General features: G+C 46.7%; 1 long non-coding RNA gene across 1 annotated transcript; it reads left to right on the top strand.

Annotated features, from left to right (window-relative positions):
- The first annotated feature begins 2200 nt into the window (after positions 1-2200).
- LOC111766253 (uncharacterized) lies at positions 2201-11752 on the top strand. The gene is made up of 3 exons (XR_002798345.3): positions 2201-2658; positions 5401-5466; positions 6011-11752. It is a non-coding gene; the product is annotated as an uncharacterized lncRNA (long non-coding RNA).
- The last annotated feature ends 1723 nt before the right edge of the window (positions 11753-13475 follow it).

The following is a 13475-nucleotide window of genomic DNA, read 5'->3' as shown; positions in this document are numbered from 1 at the left end:
CAGAGCTGGATTTCTTCCCACAGGAGGTGAAGACAGAGAGAAAGCCATTGGCCAGTGAGTCTGCAGACATAGCTAAAGATAAAGAGGCGGGAAGGGCAGAGTCTCAAATCTGCATCCTGTTTATATTTGTTTTCTTTGGAATAATTATCATTTGTTAGCCTGCATGACACCCTAGTGCCTCTATTTCCGTCGCCTGTAAGCCATGGTGGGGCCTGAGTGGTTCTGTTCATTCACATTTGTGAAAAGCCTGCCACACGGGCCTTAATTGACAAGCACAAATGGCTGGGGCCAAGGTGAGGGAGCCAGGAGCAAATAACAATGCCATTAGAGTTGACAACAGAAGTATGATTAAAAATGTGCTAAGCAGAGCTCCGCGTGTGCTGCCGGTCCTCTCACGGATCTCCTGCTTGTAGCCGAATTAATAATTAGACTCTATCCGAGATACGGATATTCCCTTTCAAAACGCATCCACTTCCGTGATCGCTTTCTATCTGCCCCTCGCGGTAAAGCTGTTGGACCAGGGACTGCACGATCGGCCCATTTTCACTTAAGAAAACCGAGACCCGTGACGTTGAATGCGTTCTCCAAGTTCCCCCAGCAGGTGAATGGCCAAGGAAGGAAGGGAAATCCCGCTGCCCCGTCAGAGTCCTTTGCTCAAGGGAGCAATGGAGACTGTGCAGCGGTATGTTCAGAGAGGCGTCAAGGAGAGCCACTGTCCTTGGCTGACTGTGAAACTGAATTCCTGCTGGGCTCTTCACAGGCAGAGGGGCGAGCCCACTCTACCTGCGTGAGTCGAGCTTTCATTCGAGCTCCCTGGTTGCACTCACGGTAAGCATGCATTGCCATGCTTTTTTTTTTCTTTTTAGGAGAAAGCAAAAGGGCTGAAAATCAGTTGGGATAAGCCTCTGCCTGTCCCATGTACCTCCCCCACATTCCCTTCCTCTCTGCCTCCAAGGGTCCCCTACCCACATTGTGGGGGAAGCAGTGGGAGGAACAATGTCGGTACTTACTCCTATTTCCTGAGCATTTACTATGTGCTGTGTGTGACACTATGTGCTTTATGTGCATTTTCTCCCTGATCCCATCGGCTTCCAGAGCAAGAGACACTCCAAATCCATAATATTTTTCCAAAACCCTTGGGTCAGGTGTGTTTCAGAAATGACAATTTTTTCTGTTTTTAGAAAGGTAACATGGTACATGAACTATATATTATCTAATAGTCCCAGCAGGGTCTGGGGCAGCATTTTGCAATCAAACACATTTCAGACTTTTGCAGTGAAACAGAAATAGTTACAAATGAGGGCTAAGTATAGGCTGTAAAAACCTCATGCCAATACAGGTCAGGTTTGGCCACCAAGTCAATGTATGCCACAGTCAATGAAAAAAGTCCCCAGAACTCTGTGGATTGTAGAATTGCAGATGAGGGAGTGTGGATCCGTGTTATGATGTCGACTTTACAGATGTTGATAAAGAAGTCCAGAGCGTTTCCATGACTGGTCCAAGCCACAAGGCTGCTGAGTAGTGCAGCTCCCACACAAACCCCCACCTCTGGACTCTAGCACTTACTTCCTTAACCACAAGGCCTCCTGAACGCTTGTTTCTGGAAATATCAGATCCAGATATTTGTATCAACAAGCAGCTGTAACTTCTATTCATTGAGGATAGGGGCAGCAGAAATTTTGCAATCTCTCAATCCAGTTATAAAAGTATATAATCTACTAGAAGAAGATATAGCTCAGTGGCTGAGTGTCTGCTTCCTATATACAAGGTCCTGGGTTCAATCCCCTGTACTTCCTGAAAAATACACACACACACACACACACACACACATATACACACCAGGTTGGGACTGTCTACTCTAAATCTGTCTATTAACACGTGGTCCCTGGGCATTACCTGGGTGTTTGTTAGAAATACAGCCCCTCAGGGCCGCCCCAGACCTAGTGAATCAGAAATGCATGTTAACATGAATCGTTCACCTGCACAGTGCAGCTTGAACGGCTCTGGTCTAAAGCACTTTACTTGTTCAGTCTCACACAATCCTCCAAACACTAGGTGCTCGTCATCCACGTTAGACAGCTGAGGATGTGAGGTCTGGAGGGAATAAAGGACTTGCCCAGGTCCCACAGTGGGTAGCTTCCAGACATGAATGGAGGTCTGCCTGACTCCAGGTTCACCACTTCCCTGTCCTTTTCTTGCAGGCAGGCAGTGAGGCCGGACACACCCTCAAGGGCATTGCCTGCTAAGGAGAGAGAGATGAGATACAAATTGCACACCTGGAGCCCCAAGGGAGCCCCCCTTCCACTGTCCCCCACCTCTGACTGCCTTAGCCCCTTTACTGGATTGTAGCTGTCCGTAGAGCTGTTTATACTTATTCCCATTCTCTTCCTGTGTGCCTGGGATGACGTCACTTCCCCACCCCACTTGAATATCAGCAAGGCCACGTGACCTGCACTGACCAATGGAATATGAAGGAGAGTGATATGCATCATTGCTGGGCAGATGCACTCAGTCGCCAGGGCCAGGCAGTGGAGCGCCCTCTTACCTCTGCCAAGTGGTCCTCGAAGAACCTGTGGAAATGCAGCCTTTACCAGCCTGGGTCTTGGAGTGATAGCAAGGAGCAGAGCCTCTACCACCCACACTGGACACACAGCACGAGTGAGAAAGAAACCTTTGTGCTTTTGAGCTGCTAAGATTTGGGGGGTTGTTTGTTACCCTGGCACAAACTAGCTTACCCTGCCTGATTCTCTGACTCATCTTCCTTTCCTCTGGAGGGAGTGATTTACGCGGTAGGAATGCCAGCCAGCAGCTCTGTGGGTGGGAAAAATGTACCTGCTATTCTGTACCCAAGTTAATAGCCTCTTTCTCTCTACTGCCTGAGAGTTCGCCCCTTTCTCCTCCTTTCTTTCTCAGTGCCAAATTTATTTCTGATTTGTTTTCCTTGTTGAACCTCTACAACTCCTTATTTTCCAAAGCTATTTTTAGTGGCTCCATTCTACCCTGAAGGAAATAGTTCACATCTTGGTACCCAGGGCTTTTTTAGCTCCTTTTAATGGGAGAGGATAGCACATATCAACAATTCTTCAGCCACCATGTCATTTCCCCAAGAGGCTCAGAGAAGAACAAAATGTCTCCATTCAATGAGTTTTGGATGTTAGTCTCCAGCCTCATTGTACATGCTCCTCCTTGGTGTGAACAGTGTTTAACTTTCCATTGCTCTGTCCTTTCATAGGTTAAGCCTGGGTTTCTTAAGCCATGGTGTTTTCCAGGCCTACTGAATGAGAGTCTCTGGGAGTGGGACTCAAAAAAATCTGTCTTTTACATGCTCCTAGAGTGATTTGTCTGCAGACACCTGTCTGAGGGCATGTGTTTGGTAAGCCTTGGGTTGGCTATATATTCTATGTACTGAGCCACCCATATTTGTTGTGACTCATCGCTGCTCACCAAGAAGTCATCACTGATAGGAAATATAATTAAAAATGGCATTCCCTTCCATGCTTCTGAATGAAACTATGTTCTCCCCAATGGCAAGGCTGCGGTGAGTTGAACACTGCAGTTCTTCTGTGGATCCGCCACTCAGTGGCTTCCTTCTGAAGGAAGGCCAGTTAGGACGGAAGAAGAGACCAGGTATAACTGTGGCCGTGCGAGGAAGTGCTCAGGCTGTGGACTGGAATAGCTAAGGACATAGGCCCCACTTGAGGAAGGATGTGACCCACTCCTTGACCAGGATTTTGCAGGCAGCCTTCTACACTCGGTCATCTTGAGGAGAAGACTGGGCACTAACAGTTCTGTATCCTCTCTCTTTGCTCTGCAAGGGCCAGGACTGTGATGGGTTGTGGGGTCCAGGATGGAAGTCAGCCCTGGGAGTATCAGGGAAAGGGCCAGCGCATGCCTGAGAAGTATCTGGATGCAAGACATCCAAACAGAGCCGGGGTGAGGAGTCGAGAAAGAAGCCAGGGGATGAGCCGGGGCAATGTATAGGCAGGAGCGCCTGGCCAGCGAGGAAGCCTCTTAGTGATTTTCTACTATAGGGGGAGCCAGTGTCAAACAGAGCCAGCCCCTGGATTCTGGTGGTGCTGCACCAGCAAAGATGCTTGCAGGGGAATCTCGCTGTGGTGGGAGGGAAGTGCTCAGAGTCAAGGATGCTGCTGGCTTATCACGGGAACATCCGGCAGAGAATTTAACCAGTCTCCACAGTGTCCCCAGGAAGTCAACTGCTGACAATGGTTAAATGACAGTCAAGGAAGTAAGTGGCTGCACTGGATCACAAGGGTGGGATCTGGTGCTTATTACCTAAAAGAAATCCTTTCCTCTTAGGCCCAGTTCAACTTGAATTTACTAGCCATCAAAACTTTTCCTTTGATACTGCCAGTGAATATTTTAAGAGAACATCTGTTGACACTTAAAATGAATAAAACAAATTTAAGAAGTCGGCTTAGTCGGAGAGCCTCGCAAACACAATCACCAATCGAGCTTATGGTTCAAGAAAGAAGTTTGCTGGACGAGTGTTTGCATGTAGAAACAACAGCACTAATGCTAATAGTAGTAGTTGTAATAATAGTGATGACAATAATAATAAAAAGATGTCAGTAACTGCTGAACCTTTCCTGTAAGGTCAAAGATTTATTGCTGGGCAGGTCTGGCCTGGGGCAAATCTTTCTGGAACTTCTGTGGTTTTCCAGCTTTCTTTTCTCCCTATCATAAACCACTTTCATCATAGGATCTGTTATCATTTACACTATTGTGTGAAAAAATGGAAAAGTCAATGTGATGCCCGTTCCAGAGGAAAGGCTCTCTAAATCTTATTTTAAGAGTAGAATGAAAGTTTTAATTTGCTGATGTTGGATTTTAAGTTTGAGGGTACAAGCTTAGGGTGAGGGTGGGGGCTTGGGGTGGTTTTTTTTTTTTTAAGATTTATCTTATTTATTTTTTCCTCCCCCCTCATTATTTGCACTCGCTGTGTCTCTTCATTTTGTGCTTTCTGTGTCTGCTCATCTTCTTTTTAGGAGGCACTGGAAACTGAACCTGGGAACTCCCATGTGGGACAGAGGTGCCCAGTCACTTGAGTCACATCCACTCCCTGCTTGTTGTGTATCTTGTTGTGTTTCCTCGTTGTGTCTCCTCATTGTGTCATCTCGTTGTGTCATCTAGTTGCATCATCTTGTTGCATCAGCTCACTGTGCCAGCCCATCATGTCAGGTCACTGTCTTGTTTGTTTTCTTTAGGAAGCACTGGGAACTGAACCCAGGACCTCTAGGGGTGGTATTTGAATGATGCACTCAGGAGAGGTTGGGATGTGATAGGGGACTCTTCCACAGTCCTTGAAATCAAACTTCACTTTTACAAGTGAAAACCTCTGCAAGCTCTAGTTGGCAATATAAATTATTTTTCTTATTCCAGATGACCAAGAGCAGAGGCTGAGGCCAGGGGAAGATCAGAGGGAGCTGGAGGAGCAAAAGCCAAAAGGTGAATTGTTAGCAATTTCCAAGTATAAGAAGCATTAGGATAAAGAAGTTGAGTAACAGTTGTTCTCTACAGCTACCAAAGCCTGAAAAGTAAGCACTAACAGCATCAGGAGGGAGATATAGAACCACATTAACTACAGGAGGGAGTGGGAAATGGTATTCGCTCAGGCAGTCATTCAGCAAACATTTATGAGCACCTACTGTGCAGCAGGCACTGTGCTAAGTCTTGGGAATGTAAAGATAAAAGCCAAAGTCTCTGTGCACAGATAGCTCGAGTAAGCTGGAGTTGCTAGCCTGTAAGTTCTTCAAGGGCAGGGGCACATCAGCAGTGGCCACATTCCAGTTCTGTGCCTTCCTCCTGGGACGTGCCTAGTAAGTAACTGTTGCCTGAATGATTGCACTGAGGTTGAGCCGGGGGGAAGACAAGGAAGTCATTCGATAATCCCAGATCCCTTCATCTGTCCTGAGGCTGAGGTTTTTCTCCAGGAGGCAGGAGGGTGGCTGACTGAGATCCACATTCAACTGAAGACTCCACTTATCTTTAGGCCTCAGTCCCGGGAGTGCTGTTTCTGGAGAGAGTTGCCAGGTCTTTGGAAAAGGCCAAGTTTTAACAAGTCAGACCTGAAACTTCCCCAACTCTCCAAGTCAAGTTCTCCGGCCCCAGCGTTTATATTTAATTGTATGTTGTCACCAGTCATTTGCTGTTCCAAGAACACAGAACGCTGCTTCCAAAGCAGATACCTTTTTTGGAGCTACGTTTCCCAAATCTTGACGAGTGGAGTCAAAACAGCGCCTGGCAGCGTGACTGACAACGGCACCTTGGAGAGGAGCAAGAGCCGCCCAACTCGGAGGAGAAACTGGAAGGCATCACTTCCCTGCCTGCCTCTGCGGAAGGAGGTGGGTGGGCGCAGTCGCCACAAAGCTCCCCACGCACCATTTACACGTGGCCGGGCATCCTCGAGGTAGAGCACGCAGCTCTGTCTGTGCGAATCCAAACCTTCTCCCTTGTGCACACTCAGAGCCATTCCCGATTCCCTGGTAGCCCACTGGATGCCTCCCACGCAAAGACCTTCTGCCCAGAAGAGCTCCTCCCTGATGCTTTGCCTTGCTTTCCTTCACATCTCAATAAACCCTTCTCATCTCGTATTTATCAAATGCAATCACAAAGGGACCACTTAATTAACAGCCTGCCATTGTGTGGAGGCTGATTTGGAAGCTTAAAGCCATTTAAGAAATCTCACACTGTTCCAGACGACAAAAACAGTGGGATGAGCCATCTGGGAGGGAGCTTCCACCGAAACAGATGCCAGTGTTTTCATGATTAAGAACCTAATATTGTAACATCGTAGTATGTTGTGCCATTTGGTTTAGGAGAGGCAGCCCTCCTGCCTGGTTTGGATGCAGCCAAATCATTCAGCACCAAAATATTTGCTCTGGCAAGGGACCCTGGTTTAGACTTCTCTTGTATTTGTTCCCCCGTTGAGTCTAAACAGGTCTGGGCACATGGCTCAGTTAAAACTTGCTGATGAATTTGTTGGCTGTGATCACGGCATATGGTGAGGGTCTGGTCACTGCATGCTATGAAGGCAACTGCAGTTGAATTCACACCTCCAAGGGTTTGTTTCAAGATTAATTGATTTTCGACACACAAACCTGAACTTTCTTGCAGAACAAAATGCCTTCTACCTCTACGTTCTACCACCCTGCCTCATCTTCACCCTTATCTCCAACGACTTCATTCTTTAACTTAGTTTTATTGAGCCTCTAGTATGTGCCAGCTATTGTGCTGGGTTTCATGGGAGGACGAAAAATTAAAAAAGATATAGAAACTGCCTGCGAGAACTTAAAAAGCTCATACGGTCCCTTTAAAATAGAACTCTTATGGTTTCTCCTATTTATATAAGAAATATCTCTTCATTATAGAAAATTAAGAAAACACAAGCAAAATTTTTCTTTCAAAAAATTACCTAAAATCCCCAAAGATAAGCCTCTGAGGGCATATTCCTTTGTATATTCTTTGTATATTCCTTTCCAGTCTTTTTTCTGCCTTACATTCTGTGTAGGCAGCAACTCCTGCATTGCTTCTTTCTTAGGCCATTCTTAGTCCCATCTCTCTATTGCTGATAACTCCCCACCTTTCTGGGAAAAGCCTCCTTGCCTCCTCTTGGCTATCCAAATTTTACTTTCTGCTAACTTCTAGCCTTACCTTCATCTGGGAGGCTGATCTCATCCCCACTAGAAAGATCATGAGTTCTGGAGACTGTGATTTAGAGTTTGGAATTTTGTAGAATCCTGGAGGGTTATTTTCATGGTTAAATGAGGTGAGCCCAAGTAAGATCGGTAAACACGGGCCTCTACTTCCTCTCTGGTTCTCTGCTGACCCATAGAACTTGGAGTGTGTCCACTTTTGTCCAGTTTACACCCAGGTGGTACAGACTGCATACTTCAATGACTTCACATTGTTCCTAGGGTAAATTTCTAATCATTGTGGTTCATAAGGCCCAGAATGACCTGGCACCTGCAACCAGCCTCGTTTGGAACTAAACGCCCTACCATTCTCCATTCATCAGGCCAATCTTCTTCTCACTATAGGGCTCTGCACATGCTGTTCCCTCTACCTGGGACACTATTCCTTCCTGTCTCTCTCTCATTACCTACTTCTCACCCTTCAATTGTCACATCATTAAAGAATCTTCCTTGGCTCTCCAGAACAAAGAGATCCTCTCCTGCCTTCTCATAGGACCACATACCTGTGCCTCAGGGCACTCTCTAGATGGGAATTTCAGATTTATTGGGGTCATTTTCTTTTTCCACTAAGGTTTTCCTTCTCCTCCTTAAGGACCACGAGGATGTGGATCATGCCTCTTTTTATTGCCCATTGGATTTCAAGTGACTATCACAACGCCTGGCCCATAATAGTTACACAATAAATACTGTTGAACAGTTAGGTGAATTCTTTTTTTTTCTAAAGATTTATTTCATTTCTTTCTCTCCTCCCCCCTCCCCCCATTCCCCCCATTCCCCTCATTGTCTGCTTTCTGTGTCTGCTTGTATTCTCATTAGGCAGCTCTGGGAACCAATCCTGGGGCCTTTTGAGTGGGAGAGAGGTGATTACTCTCTTGTGCCACCTCAGCTCCCTGTTCTGCTATGTCTTCTTATTTTCTCTCCTCTGTGTCTCTTGTTGCATCATCTTGCTGCGTCAGCTCTCCACGCCAGCTGGCATTCCTGTGTGGGGCAGCTTTTCCTTGCAGGGAGGAATCCCCACTCAGGGCGGCACTCCTGCATGGGGCCACATTCCCCTGTGGGCCAGCACTCCACGTGGGCCAGCTTGCCCTCACCCGGAGGCCCTGGGCATCGAACCCTGACCCTCCTATGTGGTAGACGGGAGCCCAATCAGTTGAGCCACATCCACTTCCCTAGTTTAGTGAATTCTGTTTTCTAGTTGCCTCGACCAATGGATGGGTATCTCTTAAGGACCAGGGTTGTGCCTTTTCTTCCCATGGTGCTTACTGTGGGGCTGGCCGCTTTGTCCATGTGCCAGGCCCTTAGGAGAATGATACTGCACTAGCCCTTGTTAAGCAATGGCCTCCTGGCCTTTTGAGAGCATCTTTAAAGAGCCTAGATGAAGTTCAGTGCCATCCATGTCACTGCTGGGGCTAGTCCCATGTCACTCGCCCTTTCCCAAAGTTTCATCAAACAGGCCCAGCCTAAATGCCTGCTCCACCATGAAGCCTTCCCTGGAATCCCTTTTCCACCAGTGTAGCATTAATTCTGCCTTTGCTGCAGGCAGAATTGATCTTATTCAGCTTTTTGTAACTGTAGTCAGCTGTGGACTGGGTGGTTAGCTGGTTTGTACTCTGGTTAAGTCTCACATCCTTAACAAGTCTCCCTTTATGAACAGGCTCCCACCTACCTTTTCCTCCTTTATATCCTCTGGTCCAGGAATACAGAATGTTTTTCAGTTCTTCCAACCCACCATGTTCCTTTGCACCACCCAACATGCTGTTCTCTCTTGATCTCTTCTCACCTTCTTTGCATATGGCTAACCTCTAATGATCTTGCAGGCCTCGGCTTCAAAGCTCCTCTGAATCCTTCCCTGATGGCCCAGGTTAGCTGGTGCTCCAGTCTTGAGTCCCTATGGCACCCCCATGTACCATTTTTCACGCCTTCTTTGCCTGTCTGTCTTGCAAGTGGGAACCCTTCTCATCCTCTCTGTAGAGCCAGTGTGGCCTGGACACATAGGACGGGTTCTGCAGTGTCTGGGAAACCACTGTTTCATTGAGTATATTGAGAGGCTTCGTTGGAGTAGCAGCTTTGTGACCCCTGGCAAGTTCCTGTACCCTCTGGCCTTAGTATCCCCATCTGTAAAAACGGGGATAATCATGTTAGGGTTGTTGCTGAGGAGTAAATGAATAACCACAGGAGACTTAGCACGCAGTAAGCTCAAATGACAGCGAACGATTTTTCTCCCAGTTGGCACCTGCTATGCCGAGTTATTCATCTCAAGGACCGCCGCTGCGCTCCGAGCGGTGGAATCCAAGCTCAGCAGGAGGCACGGGAGTCGGCGCGGGCCTTGGTGACTCCCGGGCCCCGCAGGACCCCGCGCCCTCGGTCGCCGCTGTTTTGCTTTCGAGACACACCTGGCCGCAGCCCCGCGCACCCGGCGCCGTTGGCCCGTCGCCCCCGTCCCTGCGCTGCCGGCGCTCGTGGAACTTTCCGCGGCCAGCGGTGAATCACTGCCCTTTTTTTAGCTGCTGCTCGCGGGCTGCAGCACATTTCACCGCGGCTCCCAACAGCCCGGCCGCCGCCGACGTCAATGCAGACGAGCCCGGCGCGGGAGGGGCCGGGCCAGTGGGCGCTGCGCCGCCGCGGGTCCTCGGGCAGCCGGGCAGCGCGCTGCAGAAGCTCGCCGGTCGGGGGCGCCCTGGCCTGACTTCTGCGACCTTGGAACCGAGAAGGTGTGGGCTTTGGGCACGGAGGGAGAGAAAAACCAAGAAGCAGCCATCATTATCCATCCTCCACTCTCCATCCGGCCACCAGCTTTCCCATCCATCCAGACATTTGGGCACACACTAAGTCACTGAAGACCCTCTGTTCCCCGTCCATTGGTCCATCCATCCATCCATCCATCCATCCATCCATCCATCCATCCATCCACCCATCCATCCATCCATCCATCCATCCGTCCATCCATCCACCCATTCACTGTTGCACCCAACCACCTGTCTTCCCGTCCAAGCATTTAATATATTAAGTTTCTTAAGGCCCTCCCTTTCACCATCCCTTCCTCCTTCTCATCGGACTCATTAATCCCTTATCATTTATCATTATCATCCAACTCATTTATCATTTATCATCTCCTCCAACTCACTTATTTACCTCTATCCTTCCATTCCTCCATTACCCTTCCATCCAGCTGTCCATCTACCTACTCGTTCACTTAATTTAGCGTTCCTGTGCTGGATACTGAGAGAACAAAGATTATACAGGGTCTCCACCTTTGCAGAGGCCAGAATACAAAGACAGGATAGCATGGTTTAATGTGCGCCAGAAGGAAAGTCCTTTCCCCATCCTCTCTCAGAATTAAAGAAGTATGTGTAATAGAACCCTATTATAATAAGGTAATCTTAGTAAAAATCACAGTAGAAATAGCTAACATTTATTGTGGGTGATTTGCCAAGCAATGTTGTAAGCTTTTCACTTGCAGTCTCTCATTAGATACTCACACCAAACCTGGGAGGTTGGTACTATTATTATACACAATATGCAGGTGAAAGAAACAGAAACTCAGAGAGGTTGGAAATTCCTGTGGATACACAGCAATTTAATGGTGAAATGGGATTAAAAATCATTCTCTTGACTCCTAAGGGACTTCTAGCCACTTTACTGTCATTTGTTAGCTGGGAGAGGTAACACATTCAATGGAGTAAAGTTGAATCAGCTACGTCAATCTCTTGGAGCCTCAGTTTTCTTTTCTGTAAAGCAGGATACTTGTTAGAGACAATGTGCATATTCTTATTTGCACCTTTTGCAAACACTGATGTGTCTGATAAATTTATTACTATCCAAGATTGGAGAATAAGGGTGGGGCTCAGAGGAAATGATACATAGCAGTTATTACTGTCCATGCTCATTATGGAACAATTAAAAATAATAAAAAAGAAAAGCTTGTGAGCCCATTGTCCAGAAATAATAAGAGCTCTTATATTGGTTTGCTATTCATATATATGAATGTGTATATATATTATTTTTTCTTCATAAAAATTGGATCATGTACAGTTTTAAAATGTGGTATGCCATGGACTTAATATACTTTTTGTGTGTGTGTGTGTGTGGTACCAGGCTGGAGATTGGACCTGGGACCTCATATATATGAAGCCAGTGCTCAATTACTGTGCCACATTGGCTCCCCTGCATTGGTTTTTTTATTTGTTTGCTTCTTGTTTGTTTTCTTTTATTTTGTTTTTAGGAGGCACTGGGAACTGAACCTGGAACCTCCCATGTGGGAAGCAGGTGCTCAACTGCTTGAGCCACATCTGCTCCCTGGATGTAATATACTTTTAAGAAAACAAACTGCCTCCTTGGTTATTGCTTCTCCTTTAGTTTATTTCACTGCTCCCCTTTTCTCTTTGTTTCTTCCCTTCTTCCTTCTCTGTATTGGTTAGAGTTTCTAGTTGTAGGCAATAGAATCCACTCTAGTTTAAGTAGAAAGGAATTTAGTAATAGGTAGATCAAAAGGGGTCATTGTTATTTTTATTGCTATTGTTAGAATATTATTACTAAATAGTTCATAAAATTGTTGGGTGGGCTGAATAAACAGACTCTAGGGCAAACTTCCAGAAAGAAAACAACTCAGCCAACCATGGCACATAACTAGGCTGCCAAAGAGCTAAGGAAGGAGGAAATTGTTGCTATGCCACTGACTCTAGCACCATGCTACCTCTGCCACCATCCACTGGCAAAATGAATACCCAAGGTTCTGCCTCTCCCTCTCTTGGATTCAGGTCCAAATCAGTCTTGTGTGCATACATCTGACCGGCAGAACTTAAATCACGACTGAACCCTAGCTGTAGGGGAGTCTGGGGAAAAAAGTTTTGAGCTTTCCAGTTCCTGCACATTAGAGCGGCATTGAAGATGGTACTGAAGACACAGTTCATAGAGACTGATTGTTCCCCTCTATTTTACTGAAAGAGTTTTTAAGCTTCATCTTGTGGGGGATCTGCATTTTACAAATGGGGAAACTGAGGCCTTCAGATGGGACTTCCCAAGGCTGCCCCACAGATTAATGTTTAGAGAAAACCAGAATGCAGGTTTAAAGTGGGGCCACTTGGTGGGGCCTCTTGGACACTGGACAGGCAGTTTGCCACCTCCCTGGGCCCAGCTTTAAGACTGTACATAAGTGATTCTAAACTAGTAGGCAAGAATCTCAGTAGCCTACAAACTCATGAAAGCAAAAAATATCACTGTCTTGATTTCCTATAAATCAACCTAATTCTGACTCTGAGCTCCAGCGTTGACAGGAAATTTCATCTCAGTCGTTACTGAGGTCCCTTCCCACCCAGTGTTGTTAGAATCAGGGAAGCGCTTGTGGTAGATGATTCCGTAATTGTTGCCGACATCCTCTTTTCCCCATCCTCTTTTCTTCCCTCCCAGACTCAGGACATAGGAGGTCTGTCTTCACAACAGTCCTATGTGTTGTGGAGTTGTATTATACCCCTTTTCCAGCAGAGGAAACTAAGATCAGGAAAGGTGACTTAACTCGTTTAGGAGAAACCACTAAAAGTGGCTGAGTTGGGATTAAATCTCAGCTGGGTCACAGGTGATGGTTGTGTAAGGTATACACCAGTTCAATACATCTGTGTGGCAGACTTATTCTCAACTTCCTGCCATTTCCTGTTTTTGTGCAAACTATTCCTTGTACCTAACATTGGTCTTTTTCTCTTTGGGGTTGGGGGTGGGGTGGTAGGAGAGCTTAGTTATTTTCAGCCATAAACAAAGCACACAAAAGCT

Source organism: Dasypus novemcinctus, chromosome 2, assembly GCF_030445035.2.
Source record: "Dasypus novemcinctus isolate mDasNov1 chromosome 2, mDasNov1.1.hap2, whole genome shotgun sequence".
NCBI classification, from domain to species: domain Eukaryota; kingdom Metazoa; phylum Chordata; class Mammalia; order Cingulata; family Dasypodidae; genus Dasypus; species Dasypus novemcinctus.
Note: the sequence above shows the minus strand (reverse complement) of the source record. Positions and strands in the feature narration are given on the sequence as shown.